This window comes from Cricetulus griseus, chromosome 2 (genome assembly GCF_003668045.3).
Source record: "Cricetulus griseus strain 17A/GY chromosome 2, alternate assembly CriGri-PICRH-1.0, whole genome shotgun sequence".
In the NCBI taxonomy this organism is placed as follows: domain Eukaryota; kingdom Metazoa; phylum Chordata; class Mammalia; order Rodentia; family Cricetidae; genus Cricetulus; species Cricetulus griseus.
The window spans coordinates 245,418,111-245,431,694 of record NC_048595.1 but is presented as its reverse complement, the minus strand read 5'-3'; the positions used below and the strand labels follow the sequence as shown (position 1 = coordinate 245,431,694).

Genomic DNA, 13,584 nt, shown 5'->3' with positions numbered 1-13,584 from the left:
TATCACAAGCTTTGTGCTAGTAACATATGCAGATGTGGCATAAGAACGAGAATCAGGATTGAAATTAAAGTGGCTTGGAAGAGGCTTTCAGTGTTGTGTAGAACTCATCTGGAGCTCTGGATTGCAATTCCACTTTGAGTTACATAACTCAACGTGGAGGCCATATACACAAAACAATTGGTAAGAGCACACAGTTCTTGATCATGCAACAACCAGAGATTAATTCAAAATCAAACATGCAGGGCATGCATTGAAGCCATATCTGGAAGTGCTCACATATGTGCTCGTGACTTCCCTGCAACCTTTGTCCTGAACATACAGTATGTGTACATTGCATTGAGTACGCATTCACCTACACTGTGAAATACCAGAAGAGGCAACCTGGAATACCAAGGCTTAGATTTGAGACTGTCGTTTTCAATGACCTACAATGTTTTGATTATACAGATGAAACTTTTTGCTCTCAAATAAGCATAATGGTATAACTACAGAAAACAGACTTAACATTTTACTATCATCCATCAGCACATAAATATGGTGATACTTGTTTATGATCTAACAAATAAATCTTTCCTGAATATCAGAGTGCAGAGCTAACCACACTAATTAGCCGTAGAGGCCAGGCAGTGGTGGTACACACCTTTAATCCCAGGACTCAGAGACAGAGGCAGAGGGATTTATGTGAGTTCATGGCCACCCTGGGCTACACAAGATTGAATCTGTCTAAAAGAGAAACAGAGCTCACACAAAGGTGATCCTGGCATCTGTGATCACATGGCTTTAATCCCAGTACTAGGGAGGTGGAGACAGGAGTAATATGGCTGGGTGGAGAGATGACTGACTATAAGGTGGGTGGAGACAAGAGAGAGAGAGCTCATCAGAGGATTCCTAGAGCATTCTTAGAGAGGCAGTTAGTTTCTGAGGCATCAGCCTACGGAAGCAGTCTGAGGAGCAGTGCCATCTGAGGCAGTCAGTCTGAGGAGGCAGCATGAGGACAGGATTGACCCTTAGGTCTGAGATAGAGATAAGAGCTAGTGGTTGACTGCTTTGCTTCTCTGATCTTTCAGCACTCCCCACCCCCATTAGCTGACTCCGAGTTTTTAATTATTAAGAACAACTAGAATTCAAGCTACACATAAGTATCAAATTAGTACATTTTTGGATTATATTTTGCTAAAATGTTTGATTGTAAAAGTTACTACTTGCATTGCTGACTTGAGTTTCATAAAAAAAATTGTCAAGTAAATTTTGACTTGGATTTTGACTTAGAATTAGGAAAAAAATTTTAAAAAATCTCTAAAATGGCCCTAAAAATATTCCTGCCATTTTTTTTAGTATGTATTTATGTGAATGGCATTCTCAGTTTTAATGATTATAAAATTTAAATGTCAATAAACTCTGGAAAATCATGGAGATGCTCTGCATCCTACAATATTAAATATTCAGATGAGATTTCATTCTTGATGTACTGATAAACAAGCACACTCATTACATCAGTATGCGAATTTGCTTTCATCCTTATAAATGGTATGGTTATAATATCAAAGAATTGTTTTAAAACAAAATTCTTTATAATTTGTTATAAATAGATGCTTGGGTTATGTACCTATTTTATATACTAGTAGATCCAAGGTCCTATACAAAATTTTGGAACAAAAATGGGCTGTACATGAGAAAAGTTTTAAGAAGTCCTAATTTGGAGGAAGATCAAATGGAGCTCTTATAAATATCAATAGTAAGGCCAGGCGTTGGTGGCACACACCTTTAATCCCAGCACTCGGGAGGCACAGGCAGGCGGATCTCTGTGAGTTTGAGGCCAGCCTGGTCTCCAGAGTGAGTGCCACGATAGGCTCCAAAGCTGCACAGAGAAACCCTGTCTCGAAAAAGTAAGAATCTGGGTGAAACCAAAGTTGGAGTACACATTACCAAGGCAAAGACAAAACAAAACAACAATAACAAAAAGTAACAATCACCTGATCATTCAATGCATATTTAATAGTAAGACAATTCAGTAAAAAACACAATTTTTAGTGTTGTTCACTTAAACAATTTTTCTATAAATAGTCACCTTTACCATAAGACTGATGACCAATCACATATATTGCAAAATGTGATCCTGGGTTAGGAAAAGCAGTTTGTGACTTCAAAGCCGATCAAATCTAACTGGCCTTAGGGAAATGGAATCCATGACCTTTATCTCATTAGCTCAGGCTTAAGCCCAGGGAATGAGCTCTCTGTGGACAACAACTCTGATACCTGGAAGGTGGATGACTCCTCACTCCTGACTTAAATTACTTTCTGGGTTCTGTATCCTTTGTACTAAAATGTGACATGTGCCTGTTACAGTGGGAGGGGCAGAGGGACATTCGTTTGAAAGTGGCTCAGAAATCAGGTGGTTTTCATTGTCAAACTAAGGAGTGAATGGAATTCCCAAAATGTGAGTGGGCCTGCACGGTGGTCCCCAGTGATGGTGGCAGAAATAGGACAGAACACAAAACTTACTGGACTTCATTCTTGGGCATCTTTACCTGGGGGCTAGGGGCACTAACTCATGGAGGAGGCCGTCCACCACAGGCCTGTGTGTCCTAAAAGGCAGGACATATTTAATGTTGGGGACAGGGAGTGAAAGTTTCTGACTTGAAGTTCATGCAATGGCAGTCACTGGAGGTAAAGTCGAGGCGTAGAGTAATTGTCACTTGGGAACTGTTGAGAAGCTTCAAAATACCTTTGAAGAGTGAGTGTCATGATTTGTTTAAAATATTTTCCACATAAAATGACTTTGGCTTCAGCATGTCTAGGAATGGATGTGGGGGAGTTATGGATGGATATTTGATACTTAGAGACATAAGGTACTGAAGTAATCCCCTTGTTTGGGACACCAGGGGAGTGGTAGGCCTACATCTGAAAAATGAGTTTGGTATTTACATGTTCTGGGATGAGGCAGGGTAGGGTAAGCAGGATATTGAGCAGGAAAAGATCAAATGATGCTGGCCACAAACGAGTATTCACCAATTCACCAGCAAATGACTAGTGGAAGACTGAAGGCAGGGCAACAAAGTTACTATTAGTATATAACTTCTCTGGGGAACAAGTGGGCCAATGTACTAATGATTGTACCACTTATGTAAAGAATTAAAATTTACATCTAGATTCTATGGCATTTCTCCTTGTCTGTGATGATGCCATTCCAGACTTTTTTTTGTGCGGGGGGGGGGGGGGTAGCAGTTTTTAAAGTCTTTATTCTTACAGGTCTTTGTGTCTCCACTATGTTGGACCAAAACAACTTTATATGAAGTTTCCACCATGGCTTCTAGAGCAGAAATACAATGTATTGTATCAGACTTCAACCCATCTCCATTTCTGTTGGCCAGGCCTCACCAGGGCAGGTTTCCATGCAAGGTGTGCCTTCTAAACCCTTGACTTTAACAGGGCTCTTTTGATTGGTTGTCCTTCATAGATTCCTTCTAGGATGACGGGCCATCATACATCCTGGATATCCATCTTTCCTAATTGTTAAGGGCACTGGTCAATTATTTTTGCTACCATGGTATTTACTATTTAACATAGTTGCACATAATGTTACTTTTTGTTATCTTTTCATCTCAGGAACTTTCAGGAAGGGTGGGTGGGCACGGCAGGACGCACCTACTATCCCAGCCCTTAGGAAGCAGAAGTAAAGGACTGTTGTGAATCTAAGGCCAGCCTGGATTGCAATATAAGACTTTAAACCCAATCCAGCCCGAACCCAAAAATCTAATTTAATAAAAGGACTATTGAATTAATGTCTATGAAAACACGCGTGCGCATGTGCGTGCGAACGCGCACGCGGACACACACACACACACACACACACACACACACACACCATAAAAATATTACCTAAAATTATCTAGAGAATGGCAAAAATGGATGGAGTTTTGGAAAGAGGAATTTGACATTAATTTTGATTTTCTTGGGGGCAAGGTCTTGGGTTAACACAAAACTCAAGACCTTTCTTTTTCTTGGAATCTGCCTTTGGCCATTTCACTTTTTGTCTTTCAAGAGGTGGGAAGAAAAGGACCAAAGCTGAAATTCTGGTCTGCAAATAAAGCTGTCCTGGCACAGCCTCGAAGCAGGTTGAATGCAAGGAGTAAAATCAGTCTTCAGGTCGCCGTCTGAGATTATCAATAGCTCCCACTAGCCAGACCTTCCCTCATGTGGCTGTGCAAAACACAAGAGCTTGTTTTAGGAAATCATTTAAACTCTGTAGGGTTAGTTAGCACCTGTGTCCCAAAGCACATGTCAAGCCATGTACCTCGATTTGGGAGTTGGAGAGATGGTCTCTACAGTAGCAGTCAAGAAATAGGTGGTGGTCTGTTTCTCCAGGGTAATTTCACGGGCCTGAGGAAAATTTAAGAGTTTTATTTTCTGAAACGACTTCAAGGAACATTCCTTTAGTGAAAAAAAAATTCAATCAAGAATAATCTTACTTACATTTTAGGGGAAGGGTTTTTAATATGGAATTTCCTTCTGTGATATATTTAAATTCTAGGCCTCAGGCAACAATAGCAGAGAAAGGCCCCTGTACCCTTCATTAGATGCAAAGCAAACAGTACATGCTGGGGGAGGAGCCTTCCTTTACTTCCCCACTGCTTTTCCTCTTCCCTCAGCGAAGTGCTAGGCTTGCCTCACCATCTCAGAAATCGCTTCTTTTTTCCCCTCTTTCCCTTCATAGCCAACTCTACTGTTGGTGTCAACATATTTATCGCAACTTTAAAGACTTCGAATTATTTTGTCTACCCCTAAACCTTGTAGGAAAGGGGGACCGCCAACTCCCCCAAAGCCAGTGTGCAGAAAACTGTCAATATCGAAATACAATACTAGCTTGATCCAGATTTGACGCGCTGACAAAGGCAGGGTTTGCTATTTAGGAGAGCTCAGCCATCTTGACTGAGTACATTAGGCGGGCGGTCCCGTCTTATTACCTAGGCACTTTACCAGGGATTTCTAAGTTGAGGCAGAACTCCCAGCGTCCCTTAGAACAGAGGCCTAACCCAGTGGAGCTGTCAATACAGATAGCATTTAGGATGCGGAACGAACGCGCAAGTTTCGGACTTTTATTATGCATTCTTCCAGTCTCGAAAAGGGCAAATTAAACTCCGTGCACGCTTAGAACTTTATTTCTTAATTTTCTTGACCTGTGGCATGTATTCAGCCCCTGGGTAGCAACGGTGTGAGCCCAGGGCCCACTCTTTAATGGCTGAATGCACACATTTAACCAGCACATGGTGGATTCGCTGCTCTGAGAATTGCCTTAGAAAAAAAGTAAAGTGCAAAAGCAGACAAAGAAATCTATAACCTTCTCAGTCTTTCCCCATTTGTTCGGGCCGTTCTTTGACCCAGCTCGGAAGCAGCAGCGACGAGGATCGCGAAGAGATGCACCTGAACCAGTGTCTGCGGGCGGCTGCCTGGGCCGAGCCGCTCAATCGCTGCTTTCCAGCGGCGAAGGCGCAGCAGCAGTAACAGGGAAGCCAGCGCGAGCCTCCCCGGCGGCGGCGGCGGCGGCGCGGCGGCGGCAGCACCGGCACCAGCGCAGTTTCCCCTCTCCCCAGCCCTGACTCTACGCGCACATGCGCACTGCGCCCGCAGCCCTGGACCATTTGTCAGGACTACTCGTGAGACGGAGAAAAAAAAAAGAGAAAATTTGGGGGTAAGAAGCGGCTGATCGGATCTAATCTCTAATTAATCCGCAGCTCGGCCCGTGCCAGAGCCATTCATTGATTTTTTTCTGGGTGAGGATGAAAGTTCAGAGAGCTAGAGAGGGAAGGAAGCGCACCCTCGTCTTGGGAAAGAGATCAGGGGAGGGGAAGGAGAGAAGGGGTTTCTCCCCCACTTCTCTGCGCCTCTGGGAAAGAGGAGAAAACTTAATCCCGGGGAAAAAAAGTGGGCAAGTGAGTCGGAAGCGGCTGGAGGGGGAGTCTGTGGGCATCTCACTCTGAAGTAGTGAGTGCGAGTGCGAAAGAGGAACAAAAGAGAGAGAAAAGAGAAAGGAAAAAATGGGGGGAGGAGAGACTTGTATTTTTTCCTCCTTTTGCGCGCACACGGGGAAGGGTGTGGGGGGCCGTGCGGAAGGGAGCGGGCCGAGGCGGCCGCGTCTGGCCGTCGCCGGCGCGCAGGCGGCGGGATGCGTGTGGGCCCCCTCCCCCGCGCCCCCCCCCCCGCTCCGAGCTTGTCACTTTGGTCGCTTTTTTGACACCGGGCGCGCGGGCGGCGGTGGGGGGAGCGCGGCGCCGCGGGGCTGCGTGTCCGGGGCGGCGCTGGGGGGGGGGTGGGGGGGGGAACGCGGAGGAGCCGCAGCCTCCCCGGGAGGCGCCGAGAGCGGTCGGGCCCCGAGGCAGGGGGGGGGCTCCGGCTTCGGGAGGGGAACCGTGGGCACGATCGCAGTGGCGACTCGGTGCGGCGGCGGCGGGAGGACGCGAGCCCCGGCGCGCCGCCCCTGCGGCCCCCTCCGCCCGTGTGGCCTTTGTGCCGGGCGCGCACCGGGAGAGCGAGCGAGCGAGCGAGCGAGCGCGAGAAGTCCAAGTACGGGAGACCGAGGCAGTGGGAAAAGAGGCCGCGCCACTTTGCTTTCCCGGCTCGGCTGCGGAGAGAGAACGGACTGGTTGAATGTGGCATCGGCGCGTCTCGCCGGCGCGGCCGTGTGTGTCTGTGTACGTGTGTCTGTGTGTCGGGGTGTGTGTCTGTGTGTCGGGATGTGTGTGTGTGTGAGTGTGTGTGTGTGTGTGTGAGTGTGAGCGCGCGCCGAGAGGCCTCCGCGACTCGCACCGCGCACACGCACCCGCACACGCACGCACACCCGAGCCGCGGCAGGGCCAGCGGCCGAGAGTTTGCGTGTGCTCTCCCGCTCGCCACCTCCCCCGCTCGCCGCCGCCGCCGACGACTGTGGGAGAATTTCCTAGAGATCGCCTCCAATTTCCGCCATTTTGGGAAAGTTGCACGGAAAAAAAAAAAAAAAAGAAATAAAGCCTCCGCTTGATTTTTTTTTTTCTTTTTCCTGCCGGAGGCTGGAAAGTGCTTTTCAAGGAGAGCGCGGCCGGCGGCGCGGGCCCGACACCGGCGTCCCCGCGGGAGGAGGGCGCGGGCCGGGCCCGGCACCCGCGCCGTCGCGGCGGCGTTCTTCTCGGTGCAGCGCCGCCGGTGCGGGCGTGCGAGGCGAGCGAGGCGAGGCGGCGGCTGCGGCGGGGGCCGCGGCGCCTGCAACTTGTTTACGCCGCCCGCGGTGGCCGAGGCCGGCGAGCCGGGTCCGCCTCGCGCGCCGCGTGCGTGCGCCCCGCCGTTCTGCGCTCATGGGCTGCTGGCTGGTCCCGGCTCGCGTCCTGGGCCCGGCGGGGCCGGCCTCGCGCGGCGGCGGCGGCGCGGCGGGGCGGGGGGAAGTAGAGGCCGGCGGGGGTGGGGATCGGGAAGCGCAGGAGCGGAGGCATCCGCCGCGCGCCCCGCCAGCCGCCGACCGGAGGAGGAGGCAAACTTGAGAGAGAGAGAGCGCCGGGCCGAGGGGCGCGCTGGCGGAGGGAAAACTTTAATCGGTTCCTGAGGGTGGAAAAAAAAAAAAAAACCGAACAAACCAAAAAAGACAACAACAAAAAAAAGGGGGGGGGTCTGGGATCCGAACCCCGCGATCGCGGCCCACCGCGCGACCGTGAGAGAAAGTTGACCGGTCGGGCGGCTAGCTCCGCGCCCGGCCCGCGCGAGGCAGAGGTTTCTGTCTGTCCGTCCGTGCTCCGTGATAGCCGGGGTGGGAGATCCAGCCGCACTGCCGGGTCGCGTGGGTCAGGGCTCTTGCCCCACCCTTCCACGGGGACACGAAGGTAAACGTCGCTTTGGTTTCCCTTCTCTGTCCTCCTGCAGCCACCGCCCAGCTTCCTTTTCCTCCTCTTTCCCCGCTGATTTTTCTTCTTTTTTTTTTAGGGGGGGGGACCCGAAAAACGGAGTCTCTTTCCTTATGCAACTTCCTCGGGCGCCGTTTGCACGGCCTTCTCCCCCCCCCCCCCACCCCTTTCTGCTCTGCCCGGCGGCCGCTCCTTTGCCACCTCGGGGCCACTGCCAGAAACATGCATTTGAGATCACCCCAAGTGCCCAGGAACAAAAATACATTTTAAAAAATTGTTCTAAGTTAAGGGAAACTGATCCGAGAAATAAAAGCGTGTGTGTGTGTGTGTGTAAGTATGTGTGTGCTGAATTTTCATTTCGATTTTCGTAGATGGTTGGTTGTGATGTCTTTATTGGTGTGGGGAGCCCAGGAAGCTCTGTACTGGCTACCTCGGTCGCGTGGATTTTTGCGCAAGTTTTTAGAAAAACACTGACTCGAGTAGAGAGCATTTCTCCGGAAAGTTTCAAGTGCAGCAAAATAGCGAGCCTGCAAAACTGGCCAAGGGGGGACCTCTAGTGGTTAAACGCACCTTAAGTTCGCGAGGCAGAGAGCAAAGTTTGGCCTTTACTTGTAGCTACGTAGTCCGTTTAGACGTGGAAGTAATTAGAGGACCTGAGTTAGCAGCCAGATGTGAAGGATGCTGATCAGAAATAGAAAGTTTTGTAAATCAGAGAACAATGAAGTCTGAGTTTTCGGGCCCTGTGATTTCCACCCTTCTTTGCTTGCATTAGAAAACATACTTTTATTCTGAGATTTGAGATTGACATACCTTAGATAAGGAAATTTGTTTTATAATTACCGTCGTCTGTATCTTTCACCGTTTTTCCCCGCTAAGAATCGTAGCAGGTAGCTTAATTTGGAATACAACGTGTGCTTAAAACTTAACAAAAAGTGAAAAAAAACCTTGAAATTTGCTTTTTATATGAGCCGATTGTTTTGTTCTCTGATGCATGTGTGATTTCAGGCTAACAAGTTGTTCACTAACTTACATATTTACCAATAAAATAAATAGTACCTTCTCTTTGCAAGAATGTAATTTTGATTCACCGAGTAAAAAAGTTATTTCGGGGATACATTGTATAACTTGTGATTTAAAACATTTATGTGGGTAAAAATATGAGTTACATAACTATTTCTCAGTGTGTCTACTGTAAAGGATCTTGAATTTTAAAGGTTAAAAAACAGAGAAATGTAGTTTGTGTCTTATCATCCTTGTAACTGCCCATATCTATCATACACAAAAGAGAGACAAGGTCCACCTAAGTAGCCCAGGCTGGTGTTGAACTTACATCTTCCTGCCTTAGTATCCTTAGAGCTTGGGTAACAGTACCCTTATTTACAATGAGAAATTTTACTGTGTGAACTTAGAATATGGGGATGGTGTGAATGATTAAAACTGATTTTGCCTCGTATTGAACTGGTTAATTTTATTTTAATACACAGCGATGTTGTGTTATATGTTGGGTTTGAATTGTAGATTATAGATGTAATGGCTTCATGAGAGAGTGCTTTGATTGTTTTTTTGTTTTGTTTTGTTTTTTGTTTTTGTTTTTCTTTTCCTCTTTTAAAATTAGTGCTAGATCCTTAAGTGAAGTCTTGGGGGTACACAGCAAGTTGTGAAGGCCACCAGACAGTTCTGCCTTTCACCACCACCTCAAGGTAAGAGTCACTTGTTGCAACAAACTGTTTTAATGTACTAGACATACTGGACACTGCATGTGGAAATCAAGGAGACTGTGTGACAGGGTTAGTAGAGGGGGAACTGTTTTGAACATGTGAACAAGTAGACACCAAGTGTGCTTGAAAAGTTAGGAAAAATGAGATTGGTCTCGGGTGTGTTTATGTTTTTGGTGTGGGTACATGGGGAGGCACAAGATCAACTGGAGTTGTTACTTGCCTTCCTGTATTGCTCCCCCGCCCCTTTTTAAAAACCTGGTTGCTTTCTCTGAATCTGGCTTGCTGATTGGCTGGATTGGCTGGCCAATAAGCTACAGGGCTCCCTCTATTGTTATCCTCCCCCAAGTGCTCAAGTTACGGATGAGGGTGCTTTTACTGGAATGCCCAGGACATGAACTCACATCTTCTTCTTCATGCTTTTGTGACTGTCACTTTATTGACTGAGGTTGCCCCCAGCTCCGTGTTACTCGATTCTTTTTTTTTTTTTTTTCTTTTTTGGGGAGGGGTGGGGGTGGCGGGGCTGTTTTGAGGCAGGGTTTCTTTTTGTAGCCCTGGCTATCCTCTCTGTAGACCAGGCCGGCCTATCACTCAACAAGAGATCTGCCTGTCTCTGCCTCCCTAGTGCTGGGATAAAAGGCCTGTGCCACCAAGGCCAGGCTGTTATTGGATTCTTAATTAGCATTTCAGCACCCATTTTTCTACTGAAAGCAATTTTTTTCTTTTGAATTGATAAAGTGAGGAAACCAGAACAAAGCAGTTGTGAATAAACAAATACCTTCTAATGGTAGGAAAGAGCCGGGAACTTTATAAATGTCTTTGCAGTTAATTAATTAACATGTAATTAACAATTAAGTGTCTCCTGTGGATTAAATCTTGGAGGGCCTTACTTCTGCCAGATACCATGTTTTAGGGATAGAGCATAGATTCATGAGTTTTTTAAGACATTCTGTGGGAATATGGAGCTGTTGTCTAGTAAGATCTTTTTGCTCTTCTTGGAGGGTGCTGGCTTAACCCTAGTAATAATCCAAGACCTACCTTTGACCAAGACCTTTTGATTGGGGGGGTGGGGAACCACAGCTGGGTTAGAATAGCTAAGTAGTGCTTTATGTTATTTATTCTGTTTCTACACCTTAATTTTCCTCTCTCCTATCCCACTGGCTTTCCTGCCTCTTCTGTCTTGAGGACTAAAGAGTTTGCTAAATCCTCTTTTGGCAGAAGCAAAAGGAAATGAAAGCCAGCTTTCCTTATAAAGTTTATTTATTTATTATTAGTATCTCCCCCTCGAGCGCACGCGCGCACGTGTGTGTGTGTGTGTGTGTGTGTGTGTGTGTGTATGTGTATGTGTGCATGTGTGTGTGCATATGTGTGTGTGTACGTGTGTGTGTGCGAGCGCATGTGTATGTGTGTATGTGTGCATGTGTGTGTGCATGTGTGTGTGTGTGTGTGTATGTGTGCATGTGTGTGTGCATATGTGTGTGTGTGCATGCACGTGCTCGAGTTCTTGCACGTACATGTGTGAGTATGCATAATATTATATGTATGGCAGTCAGAGGACAGTCTTGGAGTTATTTCTTCCTTTCCATCTTCATATGGATTTTGGGGATTGAACTCAGGTTGTCAGGCCTGAGTGACACCTTTACCCGCTGAGACATCTCCGTGGCCTAAGCCTTCTTTTTATAAGCAGAGCTTGTAAAAAGGATCTTCTGCAGGTCAGGTGTGGATTACAAGTGAAACTGAATAATGACCAGAATACAAGTGATTGTAAACAGTAGTTTATTGTCATTTTCTGTTTGTGGATTGACTTAAGTAGTGCAGTTAGTAGACTTTATGAAGTCCTGTCATGTGTGGGTGATCCAGCAGAGACAGTGGACAAGAACAGCTACATGGCCATGCAAACAAGAGTACAATTCCAGGGAGAGTAGTACCCCAGCTTTGGGTAGTTAGTGTAGTGTCTGTGTGCTGAGTTGAAGACAATGCTTTATAGTCTTCATCGAGGAGTCACTGTGTCTGTGGATAGCAAGCTAGAGTGGGAACCAGAAAGCTGGCCATCTAATGTATCATCTTGTAGGAGTTGCTGGGCCTTCTTTATCCTAGATTTTCCCCTCTGGAAATGGGAATGTCAACGTTGGCCTTTTGTTTGTTTGTTTGTTTTTGTAAAGGAAGTTTCAAATAAAATTCAAGTGTGTGGTGGTGATCATTTTATCCTGTCACTGTCACCAGGTTTTGTGAAGACCAAGAGTCAGATTGTATAGGGCACAGCCTGGTGATTCAGTCCTGGCTTTATATATACTTTTTATCAGAAGTATCTAGCTGTGTTTTTCTTTCATTCTTTTTTTGTTTTGTTTTGTTTTGTTTTTTTGTTTTTTTGTTTTTTTTTTTTTTTGGTTTTTTGAGACAGGGTTTCTCTGTGTAGCTTTGGAGCCTATCCTGGCACTCATTCTGTAGACCAGGCTGGCCTCAAACTCACAGAGATCCGCCTGCCTCTGCCTTCTGAGTGCTGGGATTAGCCTGCTGTGTCTTTCTTTTACTTAATATTTCCTTCTTTTCTTTTCTTTTTTTTAGACAGGATCTTGCATTTGTAGCTCTGACACTCTGTGTAGACCAGACTGACCTGGAACTCACAGAGATCCTCCCACATTTGGCTCTGGAGTGTTAGGAGTTAAGTCCTGTGTCATCATGCCTGGCCTTGTCTGTCTTTTCTTTTTATTTAAATTTTGCTTTGGATTTATTTGTTTATGCCTTGCATGCCTTTCATCCCACCTATCAGAGGGCAGAGGCAGGTGGTTATCTGTGAGTTTGAGGATAGCCTGGTATACAGAGCTAGTTCCAGGACAGTCAGGGCTACACAGAGAAGCCCTGTCTGGAAAAAAAAACAAACAAACACAAAAAAGATTTATTTATTTATTTACTACTTTATAAGTATGTGTGCTCTGCCTACATGTATGTCTGTGTACCACATTTGTGCTTGGTGAACTCCAAAGTCAGAAGAAGGTGTTGGATCCCCTAGGACTGAAAGTGGGTGCTGAGAGTCTAACTCGGGTCCTCTAAGAGCAACAAGTGCTCTTAACCACTGAGCCAACTCTCTAGCTCAGTTGTCTTTTGTTTCTTAAGAAAAACTATATTGGTTCTGAAGGGAGGAACAATGCTCTATCATGTTGCTGGTTACAAAGTCCCAAATGAATAAGAGCTAAATGAAGGAAATGTTTGAAATAATGCCCGCTGATGGAAATGGTAGGGTGAGGGAAGTATGGATTGTATGAGGGGAATTTGTTTACTGTAATTAACATTTTGGTGGTATAGCCTGGAAAAGAGGGTGAGAAAATAGCTGACTGGGAAGGTGGTAATGGGAGTCACTGGGGAGGAGGGAGGACAGGAATTGATTTCTAAGAATGACTGGTTTTAAGGAAAAGTTCAAATAAGACTCTCCCCAGCTGTTTTTCAGACATCCTTGTTGCTGTATTGCTCATTACAGCTAACTCTCTACAATTTAGACAGAAAACAGAGAGAGAAATACTATGTTATTATTTTCATCCTAATGATACTGAACCCGACAAACAAACCCTGACATGTTCTGGTTTTATTAGTTTTATTTCATCTTCTTTTTTATAGATTATCCAATCAATATCCTGAGGGTCTAAACACTCAGTAGTGAAGGAAAGAAGATGCCCTTGTCCATTTAATTAATCCCGGAGTAATGGAGAGGTAGTTATTGAGTAAACTCCATGCTTTATGTTCTTTTCTAATTCTATGCCTATTGGCATTTTGCCTGCATGCATATCTGTGTACCACTTGTGCCTAGGGAGGTCAGAAGACATTTTAGAATGCCCTGGAGTTACAGATGCTTGTGAGCCACTGTGTGAGCTCTGGTAATAGAACCTGGGTCCTCTGGAAGAGCAGCCAGGGCTCTTAACCACTGAACCATCTCTCCAGCCTATGGTATTTCATTTTTAGGAGTCAAGCGATATCATAGATAAGATACCCATGATTTATGGTAGATAGAT

At 46.1% G+C, this 13,584-nt stretch overlaps 1 protein-coding gene across 11 annotated transcripts in view; it reads left to right on the top strand.

The window, feature by feature from the left end:
- The first annotated feature begins 5,569 nt into the window (after positions 1-5,569).
- L3mbtl3 (L3MBTL histone methyl-lysine binding protein 3) overlaps positions 5,570-13,584 on the top strand; it is a 117,967-nt gene continuing 109,952 nt past the window's right edge. For 2 of the 11 annotated variants that reach the window (XM_027402882.2, XM_027402875.2), the window contains exons 1-2: positions 7,655-7,844; positions 9,481-9,565. The gene's annotated coding sequence lies outside the window, so the exon portion shown is untranslated. Of the gene's footprint in view, positions 5,690-6,401; positions 6,562-7,653; positions 7,845-9,480; positions 9,566-13,192; positions 13,286-13,584 lie in introns of those variants that run through there. The other 9 variants (XM_035440325.1, XM_035440327.1, XM_027402879.2 and 6 more) reach the window with 9 other exon arrangements.